This window comes from Sceloporus occidentalis, unplaced genomic scaffold (genome assembly GCF_023333645.1).
Source record: "Sceloporus occidentalis isolate IW3139 unplaced genomic scaffold, rSceOcc1.0.p SCAF_20, whole genome shotgun sequence".
Lineage (NCBI taxonomy): Eukaryota > Metazoa > Chordata > Lepidosauria > Squamata > Phrynosomatidae > Sceloporus > Sceloporus occidentalis.
The window spans coordinates 716,671-731,548 of NW_028317000.1; positions in this window are offsets into that span (position 1 = coordinate 716,671).

Consider the following 14,878-nt stretch of genomic DNA (forward strand, 5'->3'; position numbering starts at 1 on the left):
CGCAGCCCCAATCTGGCTGTAACAGGGCTGTGTGTACAGCCCCTTAGTCTTCCATCCTTATAAAAAATACAGGAAAATAGAACATAATTTAGAGACTCAACAGAACCTTCACCACAAGGGCAGACATGTTCATTATAATGGATTCCCTTAAAGCAGCCCTTTAACAAGGCAGAGGGGGTAACATTAAATTGTGCTCTAGTAAACATAGCTTGGTATTTTGGCATGGTCAAATTTTGTAAATAACGTGCCTCCCTCTCAAGATTGAACTGCAACCCTAGACTGATGGGAGAACAAGTTGTGTGGGCAGAGATGTTGTATATCAATATCTTTTATACAGCATGCCAGAATCTGTTGCACCTTGGGCAAATCATGTGTAATGAGGAAGTTCTTTGAAAAGCCCGATCTCTGCCATTTTTCCTTGTTATTTTAGACAAGAGGGTGGTACAATTGTATTTCCTTACCTTACAAGTTACAAATATCCAGACTCAGGGCCAGCATAGAAAAGTTTGAGCCAATACTTTAAGGCCCACGTCCAGGCAGTACAGAATGACAACCTGCTTCAAGTCGTAAAACGGCTGATGGTACACAATTGGGTACTCCAAATAATTTCTGATGGTAGGCCAAAAGGATCCGTTCTAATACTAAAGAAAAACCTAGGATCCAAATTGGGATGCCAGATAACAATTGTGTCAAGACCTTAGCCTGGAACACCCTAACTGCAGCATGTAAAAATTGGCCTCCTTTAGTGTAAAAAACCCAAACTAATGCTTTAGCACTTTTAGTTGCTGACTGAACAGCAGCAGACCACTGGAATACCCAGCCACCCGTGGACTGAAATATAACTCCTAAGTACCTGAAGTGTTTAACTTGCTCTAACTTATTTCCATTTATGACCCAATTGGACCAACTTTAGTTTTTGGAAAAAACATGATTTTAGTTTTACACTAACCCCAAAAAGCTCTCAACATTTGTTTCAAACCTATTTTAATAAATGAGAGGAGAATTGCATCGTCTCCATATAGCAAGAAGGGAATTCTAACTGAGCCCAGTTTGAGTGGGTGATGGGCTTCTGAGATGACTGAAACAATCATCTAAAGGCTGAGAGAACATTAAGATATAGACTGAATAATAAAGGTGCCAAAATGCAACCTTGATGCACACCCATATCAACAGGAATAGATTTTGTGAGATTACCCTAGATACCAAATTTCACTTGTATAGTCTTGTTTTTATACAGATTCATAATAAGCCATAATAATCTCCTGTCAATAGAGGAGGCAAGAAGTTAGGTCCGTAATCTTTCTCTTGGGATTAGATCAAAAGTTGATTTCAGATCAATGAATGCAGCGTATAAACTGTTGTTTTGGAAATTAGAATATTTCTCAACCAGATGGTTCAAGACCAGGCAATGATCATAAGTTGACTTACCCTTTCTAAGGCCTGTTACAGACTGCCAAAATAAAGCTGCTTTGGGTCTCTTTGGAGGTATGCTATTTAAATGATGCATGGGTCCTAAGAGTCCGGAGGTCGTGCCAAAGCCACACTCCATTCCTAAGCACTGGAGTGCAGCTTTGGTGCAGCTTCCGGATTCTTAGGATGCATGCATCATTTAAACAGCATCCCTCCAAAGAGACCCGAAGCAGCTTTATTTTGGCAGTCTGTAACAGGCCTAAAGTCCATTTGTTCATCACCAATAATGTTCTCATTCTCTATCTATTTGGAAAGATGATTTTAAAGAAATCGGCTGTACAGTTTACCCACAACTGAAAGTAAGCTTATAGGATGGTAGTTGGATGGATCATTCCCGTCTCCCTTACTATAAATAGGGATTATAATCACTTGTGACCAGCTAGTAGGTAGTTTTTTTGTGGGTTTTTCGGGCTATGTGGCCATGTTCTAGCAGAGTTTCTTCCTGTCATTTCGCCAGCATCTGTGGTTGGCATCTTCAGAGAATGTTTGCCTGGAAAGGACTTGGCTATATATATTGTGTGACCTGGAAAGGCAGGAGTGATTTGCATGTATATTGTTTTGTTGCTCATGGCAGTCCTCAGGGTGTGAGGGTCTGCACAAGAGGACTAATGTCTGCTTGATGGTTCTCATTGTCTGCTGGGAGAGTTCTCATTTGCATTTGTTGAGTCTTTATCTTGCTATCGTTCAGGACTGGTAGCCAAACCTTGTTTACTTTAAGGGTCTCCTCTTTTCTGTTGAAATTGTCCAGGTGTTTGTGGATTTCAATGGCTTCCCTGTGCATCCTGACATGGTAGTGGTTGGCATGGTCCAGAATTTCAGTGTTTTCAAACAGTATTTTATGCCCAGGATGGTTGTGGCATGTTCTGCTACTGCTAATTTTTCTGGCTGGCTCAGTCTGCAATGTCTCTCGTGTTCCTTGATTCTTGTTTGCAAGCTGCATTTGGTGGTGCCTATGTAGACTTGTCTGCAGTTGCATGGTACGCGTTAAACTCCTGCGGCTGTGAGAGGGTCTCTCTGGTCCTTGGCTGAGTGAAGCATTTGCTAGATTTTCTTCATCGGTTTGTAAACCATCTGAAGGTTGTGCTTCCTCACCACTTTGCCTATTCTGTCTGTGACTCCTTTGATGTATGGTAAAAATACCTTCCCTTTGGGTGGCTGCTTGTCTTCACTTCTCTGGGTTTTCCTGGGCCTGGCAGCCCTTCTGATGTCTGAGCTGGAATCCATTGGCCTGTAGAGCCCGATCCTTCAGTTCATCTTCCAAGAAGTGGGGTTTGCTGATGCGTTTTGCTCGGTCTACCAGTGTTTTGATTGTGCTTCTTTTTTATCCTACGTGATGGTTGGAATTCTTGGGCAGGTATCGGTCTGTATGTGTGGGTTTTTGGTATACTGTGTGACCCAAGAAGTGTAGGTTCGGTTTGCGGATGACAAGGACATCCAAAAATGGCAGCGTTGCTTCTTTTTCTTTTTCCATAGTGAATTGGATGTTGGGGTGGATGTTGTTCAGATGGTTCAGGAACACAGCCAGATCTTCTTCTCCATGGCTCCAAATAGTGAAAGTGTCATCTCCGTATCGGAACCAGCTTTTTCGGTGCTGTTTCCAGGGCTTGCTTTTCAAAGTGTTCCATATAAAAGTTTGCTAACACAGGGCTTAGAGGGCTTCCCATTGCTACCTCATTTCTAAAAATCAGCAGTAGCAGAACATGCCACAAACCATCCTGGGCATAAAATACCGTGTGTATAAAATACACACACACACACACAGTAGTGTGACTAGGGCTGGTGTCACCTGGTGCAGTAATTCATAGTGTCATCCATTCCCCATGTGACCTCCTACCACACAGTACAGAATCCTTAGTAATATTTTTTGTATTACAGTAATAAATCGTAATCCCCATATACCACTGAATGCAATGACAACCGTTGTGGCATAAACAACTATCAAAATTAAAATAATACCTTTAGATTAAAATATCACGCACACAGCCAAAAAGTATTTACATAGTTTCATGTGGTTAAAGTGAACATTTGGTAAGATGTAATGTTTAAGAAAAATTTAAAATAATATATTTTTAAAATACAATTTAAAATATTTTTTTAAAACCTGGGGCCTCTTCTTTGTTCCACTGAGCCTTGCCCCACTCGCATCATCTCTTTCATTGGGCTCCAGAGTCATAAAGAGATGCAGGCAAACACCATAGCTATTTCTGCCAAAAGGTTAATGTTTTGAAAGCAGTGGTGTCATGCCCCCCCCTTACCTGGTGCTGGCTGCCCCCTCATGTCCTTCCCCGTATGTATGTATGTATGTATGTATGTATGTATTTGTGTGTGAGTGTATGTGCGCACACAAGTGGTTCAGAGAGTGTATCAGCAAGTTTTTCAGTACTTTGGGATGCAATTCATCTGGCCTTGCAGATTTGGACATTTGGGTTTACTAGGTGATTCCTGGATAGAAGAAGAGGCTGATGTCATTTCTAAACTAAGCCTTGATGCCCTACACTTTATTTGACTACTGCAAACACCAATCTGGCCTTTCTCTGGCTTTTTTACATACATAGAATCATAGAGTTGGAAGAGATCACAAGAATCATCCAGTTCAAGCCCCTGCCATGCATGTTAGCCATATTGACTAGAAACCTTAAAATAATTAAATCTGATACCACAAAGATGTTCAACTAGGTATCAGGGTACATAATGAGCCATAAAACTCTTAAGGAAAGCACTTAAAATCGTGGTGAGCAGAAGCAGGTGTGTCAAGAAAGGAAGGAAAACTACAGAATATCCAGATGGGTGGATGAAAAAGGAGGAAGTGCTAAAGCAATCCCTTCACTATAAGCACCAGCAATCTCTCCATACACATGTTTTAGAAACAGGTTTGGTGTGAGCATCCTTCATTCCACATATATGAACCACCGCCCCATACAAACTGGCATTAGTCACGTACAGCATGCTTTATATGCACACAACCATTCTTGTATGTTTTTAATCTAACCTTCTGATCATTCTTGGAAATACCAGGCTATTGAAAAAGAAAAAGGTGGGATACTGCCTTTACATGCATCTTTCTCATCTAGTTTGGAAGTCTGCAAAGGCGGGAAGCAGTAAGAAAACTTTATGCATGTCTAAATATTTGAATGTTCCAGCTGGTATTCATACAGTATGTTCTGCCAAGTGTTCTGTCGGAAATGCCCCCACTTTTCAGCATCTCCTAATAAATTTGGGGAATGCCTGAATGCAACTGCTGTCAGAGCCCTCTTTCCCCTCCCTTACACAGCCAAATAAATGCAAAGCACAGCAGACTATCCCTGGTACAAGATCAGCCTGTGCCCACTGCTTTGGAAGGCTGATACTAATGTCATGTTGATGTTCAGCAGGTCCTACATAACTCTACAGACACAACAAAGTTCTTACTCTTTTTTTTCCCCTATTAAGTTTTGGCTCAAGCCCTTCTACACAGGAAACCACAATCCCAGTTTGGATATTTGACAGCAGGTATATTTATTCAACATAACAAAACACGATACAAATAATATGAAACTACAAAAGATGCCTCTTAATCCAATAATTACAATTCTGTTCCCAAATCTAGGTGTACTGAGGGGACTCTGTCCTTTGTTCACTCTGCTCATAGGGCCTGGAGCATTCAGGGGCCATCCCCCCCCCCCCCATAAACTTTTCCAAGTGCTGGTAATCACAGTAAGTTTGCAGAAGCATCAAAGGGGAGTGTTATTTGAAAGTTGCAGTGTGTCTCACAGTGGGAAATGGGATGAAATCCATGGATGCCATCAGGAGGGCTGCATGCATACTGTAGGACAAAGGCTTCATAACCTTGCTTCAGTGGCAGCAGGAGAGGAGAAGATCAAATCCGGTGTGCATTAGAGGATGTAGCCAGCAGGTAACAGCAATAGAGGGCCCAAACAGACAGGCCAAAATAAAGCTGCTTCAGATCACTTTGGAGGTATGCTGTTTAAATGACACATGCATCTTAAGAGGCCAGGAGCTGCACCAAAGCTGCACTCTAGTGCTTTTAGGACTGGAGCCTGGATTTGGCATGGCCTCTGGCCACTTAGGATGTATGCATCATTTAAACAGCATACCTCCAAAGTGACCCAAAGCAGCTTTATTTTGGCCTGTCTGTTCAGGCCCAGAGTTAGATGTAGAGTTGAGAGCACAGTAGTATCTTTCAGGGAAGGGAAAAGGAGGTTGAGTATTTTGTACTAAGTACACCAATCACCAAGTAGTTGCAGGAAGATTTGGAACTGGGTGGGTTTCTGTTCTCACAGCCAATATGAGATGGACCTTAGTAGTGATTTCCGTCCAGCCAAACCAATTTCAGCCCAGGAAGACAAAAATCACTGATAGTGATTTCCAGCCAAAAATGATTAAGTACAGGTTATCTATGCTCCAAAACACACTTCAGAAACAATCCAGTTTCACACTTCTTTAACTGCCCTGGCTCAGTGTGAGGGAATCCTGAGAGTTGTAGTTTATTGTGGCACCAGAATTCTCTGACAGAGGCATCTAAACATCTCACAAAACTACAGTTCCCAGAATACCAAGCACTCCTTCCTTCCCTAAAATATTTGGACAGTATACAAACAAGGATTTCTCTGAAGATGCCAGCCACAGCTGCTGGCAAAATGTCAGGGGAAAACCTTTCTAGAACACAGCCTCATAGCCTTAAAAACCCACAAAATACTATGGATGCTGGCCATGAAAGCCTTCAATTTCACAAAGGATTATATAAGGGTTTTTTGAGGGGGGGTTTCCTGATGTTTCACCAGCATCTGTGGCTGGCGTCTTCAAAGAATGCTGGCATGGAAGTGATTGGGATTTATATATACTGTGGGACCCTTGGTTGAAAGGAAGTGATGTACATGTTGGTCTCTGTGTTGGTATATTGTCCATAGATTCCTGCTGTGAAACCTTTCAACTTCACAAACAATTGTATACTTTCAGGGTTTTGTTTTTTCTTATACTCTCCACTTGCTGTTTCCACCACTTGATAAGTTATTATCTCTGTAGCTCATACACCTAAGTTTGACTCAATGGCAAAACCTAATTTGTGTCATCTTCTTCAGCATAGTGCTGTTTCTTGAAGCATTAGCTGTTGTACATAATTTGGAATCCTTCCAAGGAGAGTTATGCATCCAATCTAAAATATAGGGTTCCAAATATTTGGATTCTCAGTGGGGTTGGCCTCAGAATTTTGCTACCCGAAGCAAAGATGATGAAAGTAATACAATTTTGTCTGAACATCAGAAGGAACTTCTTGGTGGTAAGAATGAGTTGCAATGGAACAAATTATTTTTAAAAGGGGGGAAGGGGGGTCTTTTCCCCTGGGTCTCATAAAAAAGGGTCTAACTGGAGTTCCAGTTCCATTCAAATCTATAATTCTATTATACTTTGAAATATGTTCAAGTTATGGACTGATGCTGCCCACCCTGACTAGGCATTCGGTCTCCCTAAAAAGAAAGGAGAATAGGAGAACTTCACGTTCTGCCTGAGCCTTGCTGACCGCTGACATGTTTTTCTTTCCTGGGTTGTTCTTTGGTCCTGACTTACTTCTTATACATGTTTATATATTCCAGAACATGGCAATGCTTACTTCAGTAAACATAACATCTACACCAAGTAAATAAATAACTAAACATATGGAACTGTTCCAATGGGATATACCCTCAAGCAATGGTATATATGATTACAGATGTAGAAGGTTTTAAAGTGCATATTATACAACATTGTATATTATACAATGTTATAGAGATTCAATCAATTATTCCTGTTTATAATTGGGATCTTTAAAATACTGCTCCTTAGTCTCTTAGCCAGTCCGTTCCATCCCTTCTCCACCTGTGGCTTTCTTTTCTCTTGCCTCCTACCAACAGTCAGCTACTATTCTGTAACCAATGAATCCTCATTAGTCTACATTGGAGAGTTCCAGGGAAGAAAACTTTATGGATTTCAAAAACTTTTAGTATCCTTTACACTTGTTAATAATCTCCATCTTATGTATGTATCTTATACCACTTATACCACATGCGGAACAACAATATCGTAATCAGAGAGAATGAAGACCATGTATCTTCAGCTGGATGAGAACATTGCCACTGAATACCAGAAACAGTATAACAAAAGTACCAACTAGTTGCAACTGCCTTTATGACATGCTTATGAACTTTCTAAATCTGTATTTTTTGGCACCATTGGGGAAAGTTTAATGAGCAAAGTATGGCACATAAGCTGGATGTATTGGATGGGGGGGGAGGGGAGAAGAAAGTCTAATTCTGTTTCTTGAAGCCCACAGAAGTATTGATTTTGCATTAAAATATGCCACAAGGCCCCACTTTTTCTATTTCTGGGTTTGTTTTGAGAGGCTGACCTCATTTCCAGATGTCCAGAGCTTGCCCACCCCTGAAACAGGGGAGCTGTCTTCATGGGTTCTTCAGTTGTCTGCTGTCTGATCCCTCTACACTAAGGCTCAAAACAGAAAAAAAGTGTTAGCAGAGATAGTGGAGAGCAAATATTACCTTGGTTGTGTTCTGTTCTGAGCACATGAAACATTCTTTAAATTTGCACTGCTGATCGGGGTGATTGCAGATTAAATCACACATTTTTCTCTGCCTTTCTTTTCATTACAGAAAGCAACCTAGGAGGAAGGGCTACCAACAGTACCTTGTTTGTTATAGGCTTTCTCACTTCTTGTTGACATCAAGCTATCTCCCATTTTCTGGAGGGCTTTACAGCAATGCTGAATACACTTACCTGTGCATTTTTGAACCACCAGTTAATTATAAATAGTAGGCACATCATTCCTCAAAGGACAAATCTCCACTTTTCCTTTCATGATAGCATTCCAACCATTTGCAGTTCAAAGAATCAACTGAATTAATTTCAGACAAAATGTAAATAAAGCACCTGGATTCTAATCAAGTGAGTAGACAGTAATCTCAATTTTTCATGGGTAAAGCAGAATATTTGGGGAGTCAGAATCCTGGCAGGACTTCTCTAGGTGTGGGCAATCTCACATGATCCTTTCATTGATGTGGGCATATGACCAGGGCCAGCATGGGCTGATGCTGTGAGGTGGCAGCAAGGTGTTGGAGGAGCATGTTGTGTGCCATATTGATTCCCCAGAGTCCTGTGAACTAGAGTACTGTCTTAAGGGAAGGCCCCTGCCCCCCCCCCCCAAATAACATAAAAGAAGCAAGAGCAGTACCTTTGAGACTAACTAGAAAGATAAAAATTCTAGCTTAAGTTTTTGAGGATGCAGTCCTCTCTATCACATGGACTGTCTGTGTCCATGAACACTTACACTAGAAATCACTTCCTCCCAGTTAATTTCAAAACTGCTATTCCTTTATGTCTTTTCATGTTAAAATATAGACTAACATGGCTATCTGCTTGAATTACACTGAGGAGGAGGAAGATAGGGCTTGCAAACATTTCTCTTTTTTTGGACTACATCTCCCAGAATTTGCCAGCCAGTATGTCCAGTGCCTATGCTGGCTGGGGTTTCTGGGAGTTATTGTCCAAAACAGTAACATTTCCAAAGCTCTGTTGACTTTGACACATGAGATGGGAGAAGGTGTCATCTTGACCTTTGCCTTAGGCCACAAAATATCTTGGGTAACCCTTTTATGATTGTAACAATGTGGAAGAAATGGGGAGAGGTTGTTCTGATAATGGGCCGAACAGACAGGCCAAAATAAAGCTGCTTTGGGTCAGCTTTGGGAGGTATGCTGTTTAAATGACACACACGTCTTAAGAGGCACTCCAGTCCTTAGGACTGAAGCATGGCTTTGGCGCGGCTTCTGGCCTCTTAGGATGCAGGCCTCATTTAAAAAGTGATTTCCAAAGTGACCCGAAGCAGCTTAATTTTGGCCTATCTGTTCAGGTCCAATGAAGCCTGTTCCATGGAACACTTTACTATGACCCCTACAGCCAGGTCCTAGTGCTGATGGGATTCCTCTGGTGGCACAGCAGCCTAGTGGTGACTCTGGGGAGGAACCAGGCCTGGAGGTTCCCTCCTTTAGACAACGCAGGGCTGAGAGTGCTGGCAGATGCAGGTCCAGGAGGATTGCTGAGAGACAATTGGCAAACAAGCCTCAGCTGGCACCGAGGAGAGAATCTCCTCTTTAAGAAGCAGGGAGACACCAATTCAATTCCAGAGTTTATTGCATGATCCTTTGGTGTGATTGCTGCCTGCACAGGCTCCCTGTATCTTGACTCCTTGTTGCCTTGACTCTTGACCTTGGAACGGACTGAACTCTTGCTACTTCTGGTTGCCCTGACCCTGGACTGGACTGACTACTCTGACCTCTGTTTTCCTGACTTCGGCTCTGGCTTTCGGCTTGCTCCTTAACTATCACTCCTTGCAGGTTTGTGGACTGTTTCCAGTTGCTTGCTAATTACCCAGCTGAGCCATCCTTATCGGCGTTGTTTGTGTGTGCTGGCTGCAGTCCAGGACAATATAATGAAACCAAGACATTTTTATTCCCATAAGTTTTTCTTTCATATTTTCTTTTTCTACCCTTACATCTATCCAATTTTCTATTCTATCTATTTTCCTTTCCTTTAATTCCTTATCTAACAAGCCTCTCAAATTCTTTGGGAATTTCTTTTCCATTATTATTGGTATTATCATTGAGTCTTTGTTCATTAATTCCTTTTTATATTTACTCCATATTTCTAATATATTTTTCATAAGTGGATTTCCACTTCCCTTAATGTCTTTCCCTAAAAAATATTCTATATTTTCATATCTATTTCCTCTTTATCTAATTCTAACCATTCCAAATCTGATACCCCTAACATACCTTCTATCCCATATCTCAATTGATTAGCCTCATAATATCCTCTTATTTTGAGAAGGCCTAACCTTCCCTTTATTTGTGATTTATACCAAAATTGTTTGTTTAATCTAGTTCTTTTCCCTCCATCACAATATATATTCAATAATTGGTGCCATTTATTCAATTCAGTTTCTGACACTTTTAATGGTATCATTCTAAATAAAAAATTTAATTTTGGTAGTATTTTCTTTCTTTCTTTTTTTTTTTTTAATAATCTTTATTGAGTTTTCTCTTTAAAAACAATGCAAGTCTAAATACAGAAAGAGTCACACTGACAAATCTACAAATAACATATAGGCTCCGATTCGATGCCTAAAAAAGAAAGCAGATACAACAAGATATAGCCTATACGTTATAGGTATCAATTATCTATAATCCAAACTTCCTCTGAGGGGAAGGGACAAGCAGATGAGAAGCTTCAAATAAAAATAAACCCTATTACATATTAATCGTAGTAGTCTCACTCAATTCTCATAAGCGTTACATATTCCAAAAAGAGAACCAATCAGCTACATTTCTTAGGTATTTGACTCTATGCTATGTTGTTTCTGCCCTAACGTATATTTAGCAAATAAGAATTTAACAATGAAAATTACCAAACAAAATTTAAGGGCAGATCTTCTTTTTTCATTAACTGCATAAATGGTTCCCAAACTTTTTTTTCCTTATTCCAATCCAGATTTCTTATGTAACAAGTCAGTTTGTCCATCTGCACATAATCTAACATCTTCATAGCCCACTCGTTCCATGAAGGATGCTGGGTTGTTTTCCAATGTAAGGCAAACACAGTTCTAGCTGCTGCAATTATATAAAACAGTAATTTTCTGTGAGCTTTTTCAAGTTTATCATTCATAATCATATTCAAGAGATACATTTTAGGATCAAGCGGAATCATCTGTTGCAAAATGATTTGCACCTTTTGATGGATCACTTTCCAATATGACTTCGCATAATCACAAGACCACCACAAATGAATAAAAGAGCCACTAGCTTTATTGCATTTCCAGCAAGTTGGGTCTTGGTTTTTATATATCTTAGCCAATTTTAAGGGAGTCAAGTGCCATCGATATTGCATTTTTAAGTAGTTTTCTCTGATTGCTACGCTGGCCGTATATTTCAATCTAGTAGTCCAATTCTTTTCCCATTGTTCTAACATTAAATTTTCGCCTAAGTCTTGTGCCCATTTTACCATGGTGGGTTTGATTAACTCACCCTGCAAATCAAGATTTAACAAATATTTATATAATTTTGAAATTCTTCCTTTATTTTTTCCTAAAATGATTTTATCAAAATCCTGAGAATCTAAATAAATGCCAGTTACTTTGCAGTCTGCTGTGAATCTTTCTTTTAATTGTCGATATAGAAACCAATTGACCGAGAAACCTTCTCCCATTAGTTGTTCCAGGGATTTTAAGTTTAACTGATGTGTTATTGAATCACGAATTAATATATCCTTATATGTGGCCCATCGATTGCCTATTATTTCGTCATTTCGATGAAATGCCTCATTGATTGAGGTCCACTGCGGGATTTTGGGATAGATCAAAAACTTAAATTTAAGCCATATTCTCAGCAAGACTTTTCTGACAAAGTGTAAAGTAAAAGCATTGTTGGCCTTTATTTTGTCATAAAATAAATACGCATGGGCACCAAAAATGCACCCTGCCATTTCCAAATTTAACAACCTTTTATCATTTAAATTAAACCATGGGATTAACCAATCAAAACAGCTGGCATAAAAATAAAGCTTTAAGTTAGGTAGACCCAAACCGCCTCGTCTACAATCATTGTGCATGTATCTAAAACGAACCCGAGGTTTTTTCCCTCCCCACAAAAATTTGCTTATATCTTTGTTCCATGAACGAAAGGGAATATCGTTAATCAGAATTGGTATAGATTGGAACAAAAAAAGCATTCTAGGTAGGACCATCATTTTTACAACTGCTACCTTTCCCATCCAGGACAAGCCTATTTTCTCCCACCGTGATAGGTCTTGTTTAATCTTTTGCCAGGTTTTGGTATAGTTATTTTTAAACAAATCTGAGTTTTTTGTTGATAGCTAAACTCCTAAATATTTAACTTTATCTACAATTTTAAATTTTGTATTTTCCTGCAGCTTTTTCTTGTCGCCATTATTCAGATTCATTGTCATAATGGCAGTTTTTTCAATATTAATTGTTAATCCAGATGCACAACAGAATTGGTTTAGGCACTTGGTCACCTCAATAATTTCATCCACAGGTTTGGAGAGAATTAAAACCAAATCATCGGCGTATGCACGCAACTTAATCTCTGACTCTTTAATTTTAATGCCGCTAATTCTATTGTTCGTTCTGATTTCGTTATTCAAGATTTCCAAAAGTAAAATAAATAGCAGAGGCGAAAGCGGACATCCTTGCCTAGTCCCCCGAAGGAGGTTGATGTGTTTGGTTTTTTGTCCATTAATGATTAAAGAGGTGGCTTGTTTTTTATATACAGTTTCGATCCACTTAGTGCATTTGTTACCTAAGCCAGCTCGATCACATACTGCATTCAAAAATTTCCAATTTACCCAATCAAAGGCTTTTTCAAAATCAATGAACAACAAAGCCAAGGGTTTATCACATCTCTTTTCACAATATTCAATTAAATCCAGCATATAACGCACATTAGTTTTTAGATGTCGGCCCGGTAAGAAACCAACCTGATCGGGATTAATATAATCATTTAATATTGGTTTGAGTCTGTTAGCAAGAGATGCTGCAAAAATTTTATAGTCGACATTAAGCAATGCTATGGGGCGGAAATTTTTTGGCTCTTTTATCTCTTCATCTGTTTTAGGAATCAGGGTGGTATTAGATTCCCGCCATGTATTTGGTATACCACCTGTAACCACCTGGTTTAAAACTTGTACCAGTGGTGCAGCTAATATTTCCGAAAATATTTTATAGTATTCAGCAGGAAAGCCATCGGGGCCCGCTGCTTTTCCAGATTTTAACCCTCGAATCACATTCATAATTTCCTGTGTTGTAAAATCTCTATTGAGTATTTCCCTTTGTTGTTGACTGATAGTTTGAATCCATTTATCACCCAGATACTTATTAATCTCCTCAGTTGGTATAGAATCCGCCTTAAACAGATTGGTATAAAATTTACAAAAGGCGTTTTCAATCTCCTTTTGTCTGGACCAAATCTTATCATTATATTTTACTTTCAAAATGGCTCTTTTACTCTGTTCAATTCTTAATTTATAGGCTAAGAATCTTCCCGATTTATTAGCTTAAAAAAAAAATTGTTTCACGAATTTAAGTTTACGGTTTACTTGGTCAGTTAAAATTAAGGAAATTTGCTTCTGTACCAATTGTAGTTCTTTTAAGACTTTCAAATTGCCACTGTCCTTTAAGAGCTCTCTGTCTTTTTCCTTTAATTGTTGCTGAAGACTCCTTAAATTTTTATCCCTTTGTTTTTTTAATTCTGCCCCTTCTTTTTATAAAAAAAAAAACCTCGCAAAACTGCTTTAGAAGCCTCCCATACAGAATTTATAGATACCTCTTCCTTTAGATTTTCCTTGAAATAATTTTTAAGGACTGTACTAGCTTCCAGTCTCACATCTTCACTATTCAAAAGAGCATCATTAAGTTTCCAATTAAAATTTCCGCGATCAGATTTCAAAGTCATCGTAATCGGCTTATGATCCAAGGTAAAATTTGGAAGCATCTCAATATCTATAACCTTAGTACACAAGCCAAACGAGATACAAAACATATCTAACCTTGCCCAGGATTTTTGAGCTGGAGAGTAAAAAGAGAAATCCTTGGCATCAGGATTTCTTAAGCGCCAAATATCCTTAAGTTAGTACATATCCATCAATTGAAAAAAACTTTTTGGCAATCTCCCTTGCTTTGGCTTAATTTTTTTAACAGATGCCCTATCAACCAAGGGAGTCCAAACCCCGTTCCAATCGCCCATACAGATAGCTGAATCAAAAGAAATATCTTTAAGTGCCAATGCTACTTTTCTAAAAAAATTATCTTTGTTATCCGTAGGGGCGTAAATTCCTAGCAATAGTATTTTTTGATTTAACAGGTCAACCGTGACCCCAATATAATGACCATTTTCATCATTTATAACCTCAGTAGCCTCGTATTTGTTGTTAACATATAAAACAACCCCTTTTTTACGCTTCACATTAGCGGAGACAAAATGCTGACCAAGTCTAGGGTTTCTTAAATAATGTATATCCTGTTTTTTTAACATGTGTCTCCTGCAAGCAAACAAAATCACAAACTTGTCAAATATTGAAAAATTCTAGCTCGCTTAACATTTCTGTTAATACCTTTCACAAGATATAATCTTAGTCTTCGGTTCCATAAGTCAAGGAAGCCGCTAAAAGATCAGAAGCTTGTAAGTCCACAGGGGAATTATTAAATATGCAGTCCTCCATCACGGGTCTATTTCTATCTTGCAGATCAATTACTACCTCTTCATCCTGATGCAACGCAACCTCTCCTTCTTCTAAGCTTTTATCAGAAATTAGACGATCTTCCACCTCTGTTTCCTCCCGGTTACCAACTATA